We start from the raw sequence: 11639 nt of genomic DNA on the forward strand, positions 1-11639 counted from the left end.
AGAGTTTACAAAATCTTTGTGGAAGTCTCCATATCTGAGTTGGGCATGGATTTGAGTGGTACTTTCCTTGAATGTAGTGGACACCATGTGACCAATAAAATCTCCTAAGACTTTCCTGCTCAGATTCTTGCTCCAAGTTACTTTGGGGATCCCAATAGCCCAACTTACTGATGTACGGGGCTTATATAACAGTCATAATCAGAATGATGCTTTCCTCCCAGTCTCATACTAAGAATCATGTTGCAAACACATAACTGAAATATTACTGTGCTAAATCAGCAGATTGATACAAATCAGCTTTCTTTCTGTTCTTCAAGCATGCCAGCTTCTTCCCCTGACCTTCTCAATTGTTGTCCGCTTTCACTGGAACACTCTGAACCCAAATCTTTGCACAGCTGCCTACTTAGCATGCAGGGCCAGCTCAAATGTCATCTCCTCTGGGAATGGGGTACTTCTGGGATGCTGGCACCGTTCTACTTCTTGATCTGGGTAGTGGTTACATAGGTGTATTCACTTTGCAAAATTCATCGAGCTGTACACGTATGAACTGTGCACATTTTGTATGTATGTTAAGAAAGTTGACTTTACAAAATAAGTCAACTGCTCAGAGAGAGTCTGTTGGAACCCCCTGTTCCACATGCCCTTACTCTCACATTATCTTTATTTAGTGTCTTTAAGGCATTGTGACTCCATCAAATTATCTTGTCTATGTATGTGCCTACTTGTCAGCTTCCATGCCCCTCCTCTAGAATGTAAGGGCCAAGCCAGAGCAGGGATGATGTCCACCTTATTCTGTGCAGTATCCCCAGTGTCTACAGCAAAGATACTGCCTTTGTGCCTGGAAAAGAGTAGTAAATAAGAAAGAATGAATAAAGGAATGACAGCTTTTCCTGAGCCCCACCCACATTATCTGCATACTCAGAATAGCTGTCCTGAACGAAGGATGAAAATGTCCCCTTTGGTCGGTCACATAAGCAGGGATTGAAGATCTTTGAGGCTTCAACACACTCTTTTCAAAGACGGAGCTTACATGTCTTCTGCTCCTGGAGTCCCTCAGCTCTAGGACCCTCTGCTAGTCAGTTATTTGTCCCTGAATCTCCACGCCTCATCTACAAAATGGTGTGATCACCCCTCCCTCAGTGGTGGCTGTGAAAATTACATGAGGCAATACATGTAAAAGTGCTTTCAAATAGCCTGCTGCTACTACTGCGATTATTTTAAGAATAATTCCAGGAATAGCTTTGCCTCAGGTAGAACTCCTTAACTTTTGGATAATATTAAGGACGGGAGGAAATAAAGAAGGATCCCCTTCCCTCTGGGCATAAGAGAAAAGTGCACTTGGGTGCAGAAGGAAAGAAAGAGGGAGGGAGGGAAGAAAGAAAAGAAGGAAGGAAGGAGGGAAGGAGGGAAAAAAGGAGGGAGGGAGGAAGGGAGGCAGAAAAGGAGGGAAGGAAGGAGAAAAGGAGGAAAGGCAAAGAAAAACCAGTGGCAGAGTGAAAGGGGGCACAAGAAAACTTCTGTTCCATGATACTGGTGGCATTCTGTTTTTTAATCTGAGTGCTAATTACAGGGGTGGGTTCTGGTGGTGAAAATTCAAGTAGTACACTTATTATTTTTACATTTTTCTATATGTATATTTTAATAAAATGTTTTAAAAATACGTTACAAATCCAGCTGTATCTCCATAGGTCACTATGGATATGCAAGAAGACTTCTACAAGTTTCCCTCCTTGTTGACATTTTAAAATTGGGTAGTCAGAAGGTTGCCCTCTTCACTACAGCACCGACCCAATGGAAATGGCCCATTTTACCAATTGACAAATTCAAACTTCTATCTATAGTGTAGAGACCTACTTACATCCTTACCTAAGTAAAAAGTTCCTGATTACAACTATCTGGGCCCAAATAATTTGTCAACCATGGAGCCTGCTATAATATGCATAATAGGGACACATAAAAGAGTACAGAAAAGTCACACCAGTTCCATTTATTTATGGGCAGACGTTCTCATATTCAGAGAAAAACTATCTGCTTTAGCTTTAGGGTATGAGCTTCAGCTCATAAATAATTAGAACTGAACACAATAATACATGTGAAGCTAATTAATTAACTTGTGCAATGCTCTCCCTCACAGAATGAACAGGCATCTGTGATGTTCTCCTCATGGTTTTAAGGTATGATCAAATTAGGTCCATTAATGGAACTCTTTCTATTGTAACATACAATTTGGCAATACTGATGTCCATTCAATTTTCCACAAGTGTCCAGGGTCCCTGATTGTGCTACTCACTGAAAGCACAGGATGCCATAGCCCTGTCCTACAGAGCCAGCCTAACAAGTAATCCTGCCTCCAAAACACAGTTAAACTCTATAAGCAAAATGTGATATAGCCATACAATAGAACATTGAAAAGGGATGAAGTACCAAAACATTCTACAACCTGGAAGAACCTTGAAAACATCATGATAAGTGAAAGACGCTGTTCTAGTTTCCTAACTGCCGGAATGCAACACACCAGAGATAGATTGGCTTTTAATAAAAGGGGGGTTATTTTGTTAGTTCTTCAGAGGAAAGACAGCTAACTATCCACTGAGGTTCTTTCTTACATGGGAAGGCTCAGGGTGATCTCTGCTGGCCTTCTCTCCAGGCCTCTGGGTTCCAACAGCTTTCCCTGGGGTGATTCCTTTCTGCAACTCCAAAGGCCTGGGCTGAGCTGCGAGTGCTGAGATGAGGAATGCTGAGCTGCTTGGGCTGTGCTACGTTGAGCTCTCTCATTTAAGCACCAGCCAGTTAAGTTAAACATCATTCACTGCAGCAGGCACACCTCCTAGCCAACTGCAGATGTAAATCAGCCACAGATGAGGTTCACGTACTATTGGCTCATGTCCACAGCAACAGAACTAGATGCCTTCACCTGGCCAAGTTGACAACTAAATCTAACTACCACAGACGCCAATGACCAAATATTATCCAGTTACAAAAGATCGAATATTATCCGGTTCCATTCAAATGGCATGTCCAGAAGAGGGAAATTTATAGACACAAAAAGTAGATTAGTGGTTGCTTAGAGTTAGGGGGAAGAGTTGCTTAGGGCTGGGTAGGTGGGTGATAGCAAAGGGTATGGGTTTTCTTTTTGAGGTCTAAAAATGTTCTAAAATTGACTGTGGTTTTGACTGAACTTACCTGTGAATACATGAAAAACCACTGAATTATACACTTTAAATGGGTAAATTGCATGGTATGTGAATGATATCGCATATAATTTTTAAAATAAAAAAAGCAATCTAGATATTTAGGGGAAAAGATAGTTGAACTTCAATTCATCATAGGCATGATTAGTATTAACAGAGTTTCAGGAAAAACACATGAAATTATTCATTTCCTGAAGGTCAACAGGGTTTTGTATTTTGCATTTACTTATTCATACATTTGCCCTTATTTCCATGTTAGATTTGCTTTCTTGAAATACTTCAAATGAACTAAAATGAAATGTGCTTTTACATTTCCTGTGGGAAACAACTGGAGAAATCTTCGGAAATCACCTGAGCTTCACCAGTCCCCTCAAAGCCTTTCCAGGAATCTAAGAAACTGCCGGTAAAAATATATAGACATACATATTTTTTAATTAAGTGGGAAATGGTTTTATTTTAACCACTCCCTCAGATTCCAAAGCTCTCTTCTCTGATAGGGTAAGTATATCACAAATACCAGTATCACAACACCTAAAACAAAAACCAAAGACAGTTCATTCGGAAGAGAATGGAGACAACAGTAAGCTTCCCTCATTATTTGTCTCGGCACTAGCAGCTGGTAAGAGAGCAAACACCACACTTGGGGAGAGGAGAGTGTGCATTTATTCCTTCTGGAGGAATTAAAGCATTGTATCGCTTAATGTTTCCAGGCAAATGCAGTAGCTGAGGCACGTACCTCCACCCCACCTTTCTCAATGTACACTTTCCTGCAAATAAGGTGGAAATCACATTGCATTGTGTTTTAAGCATGGGAGAGGAACTCGATAAGTGCTTCAGAAAGCAGGAGTGGGGTGGGCACAGAATCAAGACCACTAACCATGGGCGGGAGCTGCATTTTCAGATTTCGGGCAGTGGTTAGAAGCCCCCTCTGAGTGCAGAATGAGGAAAACCCACTCCTGACCTCAAAAACGAATTGTCAAGTTCGATTCCTGGCCCATGCACTTCCCCCAACCCCACCAAAAAAAAAAAAATTGTCAGGAAAAGAAAGAAGAGTCCTGTCCTCCACAGAGGTTTCTTCCAGGTTCTAAATTCAATGCCTAGAGGTAATACATATTTGGAAATCGGATCAGGTTAAAAGGAAAAGGGAGGAGTGAGGAAATGGGAGCCGGAAAATATGCCATCCCTAAAGGTATTTATGTATATACATTTTTAAATTCCCTTATACAGAATACTAGTTTCCTACCCAATATTCAAACTCCTCCTCTTTTCTTGGCAATTGAAGCTGAATTTTAAGAGCAGCAATGGTCCACTTAACAGACTAATTTCTAGCAGAGAAGCTAAGTCTACCTAAAGTTACGCCTAAGAGTTACTTCCAGAAAGATGTGTTGCTCAGATCTGGCCTCTCTCCCTCTAAGCCCAACTGTGCAACTAAAATCACTGCCTTCCCCCCTATGTGGGATATGACATCCAGGAGCAAAAGTCTCCCTGGCAACATGAGGTATGACTCCAGGGATGAGCCTGGCCCTGGCACCATGGGATCAATATTGCCTTCCTGACCAAATGGAGGAATAAAAATGTAGCAAAATACGGTATCAGTGGCTAGGAGAGTTCAAATAGAGTCAAGAGGCCATTCTGGTAGCTATCCGTTGTTAATTTCAGCTGATATTGCTAATTACCAGGGTTTGCCAACCCCAACCAAAACCATTCCTGTTAGCCCTAAAGAACACCTAGAGTGTTTGTCATCTGAGATTCTACAAAAGTTTCACGCACTATGATTACTTTCCAGAAACCTACAACCTTCTGATGCATCCCTAGGCCAGATAAGTTCTACAGTTCAGAGGGGTCAGCCTCTCCAAGAACATCAACTAGTTCCATCCCCCATCACATATTATTGGCACCCCTTTCCAACATAAAAAGTTAGAATGGGCATAGTCCAACCCCTGCCCCCAAGACTGAGAGAAGGATCAAAGGAGAAGGAGGAGTCATAATAGAGAAGATAGGATTTAAAAAATGAGCATGATGGCTAAACCATTATATGGTTATTTCTTTCAGTCTCCAGGGTCTTGGAGCAGCTAGAAGGAAAAACCTGAAATTGTGGAACTGTGACCTATACCAAACTCTGAAATCTGTTCTGCAACTAATTGCTGCAGTGTGCTTTGAAAATTACTGCTTTTTTTTTTTAACTTTTTTTATTGTTTAACATATATACAAAGCAAAGAAATTTTAAAAAGCAATAGTTTTCAAAGCACTCTTCAACAAGTAGTTACAAGACAGATCCCAGAGTTTGTCATGGGCCACCATACCATCATCTCAGATTTTTTTTCCTTCTAGCTGCTCCACAATATAGGAGGTTAGAAGGATTAAATATTTTTTTATCATCACAATCGACATTTTTCCTTCTTTCTTTGTGATAAATAACATATATACCAAAAAGCTGTAAATTTCAAAGCACAGTACCACAATTAGTTGTAGAACATATTTCAGATTTTGACATGGGTTACAGTTCCATAATTTTAAGTTTTTACTTCTAGCTGCTCTAGAATATTGGAGACTAAAAGATATATCAATTTAATCATTCAACATTCATATTCATTTGTTAAGTCCTATCTTCTATGTATAATTCCACCATCACCTTTGATCTTCCCGTACCTCTCCTTGGGGTTGTTTAGGCTATAGAAATTCTAAATTTTTTATACTAGAAGGGTCTGTCACTAATATGGGTAGGGAGATGGAGCTATCTGATATTCTGGAGAGGCTGGGCTAGGTTTCAGGACTTATCTGAACCAGGGACCCATCTGGAGATTGTAGGTTTCTAGAAAGTTACTCTAGTGCATGGAACCCTTGTGGAATCTTATATATTGCCCTAGGTGTTCTTTAGGATTGGCTGGAATGGTCCTGGTTGGGGTTTGGCAGGTTATGATAGGTAGCAAGGTCTAACTGAAGCTTGAGTAACAGCAACCTCCAGAGTAGCCTCTCGACTCTATCTGAACTCTCTCTGCCACTGATCCTTCATTAGTTACACTTCTTTTCCCCCTTTTGGTCAGGATGGAATTTGTTGATCCCATAGTGCCAGGGCTGGATTCATGCCTGGGAGTTACTGCTTTTTTATACACATGTTATATTTCACAATTAAAAAATGTTTAAAAGACTACATTTCCCAGCCTCCCTTGCAGCTAAGTGTGGTCACATGAGATAAATCCTTTTGTCAAGGAAGTGGAAAGGAATAGCTGATGGGAGGAAAACCAGTAGTATCTGCCTTAGACCCCAGCCTCAGAGAGCTCATGTATAGTGGGAGAGACAGGTAGGAACACGACCTGGGTCACTGTGTGGGTCATATTCTATATTGTACAAAAGGCTATAGGGATACCAACTAGGAATTGTCAACTGTAATGTTGAAGGCATTTTCCTAACATTACATAAGGAAATGAATTTTAGAGAAATGCCTAGTTACCAGCTGTGTGACTTTCAGCAAATTAGTAAACCTCTCTGAGCCTGAATTTTCTCATATTTGAATGGAAAAATAAATCCTTCCTCACAGAACTACTGTGAGGATTCGGTGAGGTTAGTTATCTAAAGCATCCAGCAGGGGACCAATCATCTGGTATGAATATAAACCTGGCATCCTTCTTCCCATATTCTTAGGTTCTTCAAAAACTAAAAGGCCATTGTGAGCAACAAGGAGGTGGAATGCTGAGAAGGACAGGGTCTGATGAATTATTTACTTGCTTTCACTCACAAGACAATTTGATAAACCACTCACTTGCACAGCAATCTTAGTTACCACTCTCCCACTGGAATCAGATCTTATTTGGAAAAGTGGGAATTTCTCTACCATTAATAGAATACTCATTTATTAATGCGGTGTCAAACATGCTGATAGGAGATGCTGGCGCTGATCCTCCCTCCACCACCATGCTAAGTGGGGACCAGGGAGTAGGAAGCAAAGGAGGGAGTTTAAGGACTTTCTTGTCTGTTTTCATGCATTTGGCAAGTGTCCTATACACTTCAGTGCTTTGGTTTATAAGGCAAACTTAGCCAGGAAAATCATCTACGCTCTTCAGGGGGTTGGATAGTGAGGGAATAATGCCAGATTGCTGAGCTAGGAGCAAAGCGTCTCTATCTGTAGTGGTCCCTCCCCCAAGTTACAGGCACGTTCCCAGAGGAAAAAAACACCCAGGGTCTCTGACCACCTAGAATGAGATTCAAGTATCCAGCACAGGCCAATCAAACCTCAAGTGAACAACCTCCATTTATGCAGATGGTACAGTGACAGTCCTAAGCAAGCCAACCCCGAATTGCTAAATTTCAGGTTCTCGAATATCTGCTCAAAAGCATCATGGTGACACCATCTGGCAGTTAACCAGTTTCAGCATCACCCAAAAGAAGGGTTTGGGCTTTGTGTGAATAAAATTATTTCAGTGATTTAGTGATTTTTCAAACCCCCTTTTTTTTCAAGCAATCTACCGGCCCCCCTTGGAGCCCCTGCCCTCATCTCCCCCCATGTGCACACACACCCCCAACCTGCTCCAACCACAGCAACTTTGCAGTGATCTGTTTCACCTATTGAGCTTCCACATAAGTTTTCATTTGAAAAAAAAAAAAACTGAAGTACCAAGGCTAACATTTTTTTTAAAAGCATTGGGTGCTTTGCCTTTAATATTTTTAAAAATGAAAAGTGGAAAAAATGAAGATCTTGATAAGAAGTGTGGGATTTATACATTTAATACATTTTGGAGGTAATGGCATTTATTAGTGGGTATTAAGAAATCTTTAGCCTTAGCTGAACATTTAGCCAGTTAACTTTTTCAATTGTGACTACAATAGCAACAATACAGAACATGAATGGAATTTTGGATATATAGTATCAAAGAGTATGGCTACAAGACAAGGTATTATTTGAGACTGCAACACGGTTCAGCTGTTGGGTTTACAATCCTCACCTTATATCGTTATATCTGTTCTTCAACTTGAGTGCACTGAACTGAAAACTTTCAGGAATGTATGTATGTATAAAATTAAGGAGTCACCTTAATTTCCCAGCCTTTTCCATAGCTGTGGTCAGTCATATCCTGCACAGTTAAGAAACCCCAACAAAATAGTCCAGCCAGCATAGACGCAAGCAGAGGCTCAACAGACAGCACTGAAACCAAGCATATGTAGAGTCCAGTACAACAGGAGGCAGAGGCCAGGCCAGATTGGGGTCCAAATCAACAAACCCTGGAAGCCTGGAGCAGGGGAAGGAACCTCAGGAGGCTACGCTTCTGGGCTGGTACAAAGACAGAGGGGTGAACCAGGAGGCCATCAGACAGAAGGTCTGAACAAAGCTAAATGAGCACCCATAACAGTCTCCAGAGTTATGAATGAGTTATTCTGGAAATGTATTACATGAAGGAGAATGAGAAATTTGAAATATGGCTAGTACTGATCTGGTCTGGAAATCCCTGGTTAAGACAACACAAATATTCTTTCATAGTCAATTCTAGAGCAGTGCTGTCCAGGAGTATACGATGGGAGCCACATATGTAATTTTAAACTTTCCAGTAGCCACAATGAAAAAGGAAAAAAAAGAGAGAGATTAATTTTAATATCATATTTTCTGTAACCCAGTATATCCAAAGTGTTATCTCTTCAACATGTAATTATTATGAAAAATTAATGATATATTTTTTTACCACATTTATCACACTTGAAGACTTTAAAATCTATTTTATACTTACAGCACATTTCAATAAAGACACTAAATCTTCATTGAAAATACTTGATCTGTATTTAGACCATAAAATTTACAGCTGACTACTAGATTCACATACTCAAACTGTTTCAGCATACTTAAAATTTTTCCTATAACTGATTCAAGTATCAGTTTCAAAATTTAAATTTAGCAAAATGAAGAATTCCATTCCTCAGCCACGCTAGTCATAAAGTGCTCAGTAACTACATGCAGCTAGCTAGTGGCTCCCCTGATGAGCAGTGCAGTTCTAGATCATTCGACTGCATGCCTGGCTATTTTCACAGCAGAACTGCTACTGAATGTTCACTCAGGAATGGATGGTAACGTAACAGAAATAATGATCCTTTATGTTTGCAAAGTACTTTGAGATTTATAAAATACTCTAGAAACTTGAACAGAGTGTGGTAGGCTCTGGAAGGAAAAATACTGGGGTTCACACGCCAGCTCTCACATCTCCCGAGATCTGACCTTTCACACTAGCCTTGCCCTGCCTCAGTTTCCATGGATGTAAAAGGAGGCTGATAATTTATGCCCCACCAAGCTTGCAGGGCTGACTGGAGGATCAAATAAGATGATATATGGAAAAATGATTGAAAGCTGTAGAGAGACAGTTGTCATTATTATTATAACTATATGAGGTTTTATAAATAAACTTTATTTTTTTATAAGTAAAGAAACTTCATCTCAGAAAATTTAACTGAATAATCCAAAGTCTCACAGCCAGGAACTAGCAGAGTGACTATAACTTCTAATGCTAAATTCAATACTTTCTCCACTGTCGATAACACAAGGCCTTCCTTATATAACATCTAAACACTCAACTCGTGACTGAGGACTTGCATAAGGGGTCTTAATGTAACCCTTCGAGGTTAAGTAAAGAAAACACATTTGAATCAAGAAGTTAGAACTTGGGGTCCCCCGGCCCTTTACAGGTGCGGTCAGCCACCCCGAGTCTGCCTGCTGGGCTCCCCCTGCACCCCCAGCCCCCTCTCAGCAATTCAGGTGACACTTCACCACTAACAGCCCGCGGGGCAGCCCCCCACCCCATGCCAGCCAGCTGGCCCAGCCCACTTGCTCACTGCCTCGCTTTCACCAAGAGGGCAGAGAGCAACATAGGACTGGAGAGGTTCTACCCTGGGCAAGGGCCCGGGGCTCGGGACCCGCAACCCTTCCAGGTGGGGAATTTGCTCTTCTCCTGCCTGGCCTACCCCTACGTGCTCATGATCAACAGCAGAGAAACCACTGCGAGTACTGCTTCACCAGGAAAGGAGGATTGTGCAAGTGCGGAAGAAGCAAGCAGGCATTTTACCGCAATGTAGAGTGTCAGAAAGAAGACTGGCCCATGCACAGGCTGGAGGGTTCTCCCGGGTTGTTTTGGGGGAAAACTGAAATCCCTCAGAGACTGTAAGGCTAATGGCAAGGACTCTGTTCAAACAGAAAATCCACCCAAAGAGAATACCCTCAGAGAATCAGTTAGCTGTGAAGGAATCCTAATCATATCTGGATAATTTAGACAGTGAGAAGAACAATTTGATCCAGAGTGACACTGCTGCTTTCCATCACTTTTACTACAAGCACCTAGAATTCCCCAACACTGATGGCCAGGTAGTACTTTCTGCACTGGTTAACTACAACGACTTCACGACTGAAGATGAAGAGCTTTCTCATTTGGGATCAGCAATATTCCTAGATACTGCCTTGATGAATCACAGTTGTTGTCCCAATGTGATTGTGACCCTGAAGGGGGTCCTGGCAGAAGTCACAATGGTGCAAGAAATCAGCCCGGGGGATGAGGCTTTTATCAGCTATACTGTCCCCCTGTGTCCAACAGAAGATAGGAATGACCAGCTAAGAGACTCTTATGTCTTCACCTGCCAGGTGTCACCACTGAAGACAAGGATAAAACCAAGGTGGAAATTTGGAAGCTGCACAACCCCCCAAAGGCAGAAGCCATTATGACATGGTCAGATACGCATGCAGTGCCACTGAAAAGTTCGGAGGGCCAAGCACGACAAATCCCCAAGTGAGCTGCTAGAGACCTGTGAGCTCAGTCCTGAGAAGATGAGCTCCATGTTTGAGGACAGTAATGTATACATATCGCACATGAGGCCAGGGGCATCTGCTTATACATGCAGCGCTGGGAAGGAGCCCTGCAATATGGACAGAAAATCATTAAGCCCTACAGTATTATCCTCAACGTGGCCTCCTTGTGGCTGAAGCTAGGAAGGTTGAACATGGGCCTGGAAAACCAAGCTGCAGGGGAGAAAACCCTGAAAGAGGGCACTGCAATCATGCTCATGGCAAAGAGCATCCCTACATTTTTGAGATAAGGCTGGAAATTGAAAGCCACTGAAACTATGCAACATTTTAGTTTTTATTTAAATTCTAGTGGAGACACCATAAAAAATTTTGAATATTTCACCTAACACATACTCCAGCATTTCCGTAAAATACTCGCTATAAAGACACTACATGACTTGAAAACCACACACATTGCTTACTTGGAGATTGGTCTTAATCTTTAATCTTAATATCAAGTTAAATTTTGAATGCCTTTTTTTCCTAAGAGATAATGGCATGATTTCACATCGTACAAAATCTAACTCCAGACAGAGCAAGTTTTTTCAAAATGCAATTGTTTCTTCTATAGCTTGAGTTTAAAAAATGCAACTACGTTTCCCTTCATGCCTGTTGTAATGTTCTGAGCAAATCTGAAT

General features: G+C 41.4%; 1 pseudogene; it reads left to right on the forward strand.

The window, feature by feature from the left end:
- The first annotated feature begins 9968 nt into the window (after nucleotides 1-9968).
- LOC143655865 (N-lysine methyltransferase SMYD2 pseudogene) lies at nucleotides 9969-11275 on the forward strand (annotated as a pseudogene).
- The last annotated feature ends 364 nt before the right edge of the window (nucleotides 11276-11639 follow it).

The sequence above is a fragment of the Tamandua tetradactyla genome, chromosome 2 (genome assembly GCF_023851605.1).
Source record: "Tamandua tetradactyla isolate mTamTet1 chromosome 2, mTamTet1.pri, whole genome shotgun sequence".
Taxonomy (NCBI): Eukaryota; Metazoa; Chordata; class Mammalia; order Pilosa; family Myrmecophagidae; genus Tamandua; species Tamandua tetradactyla.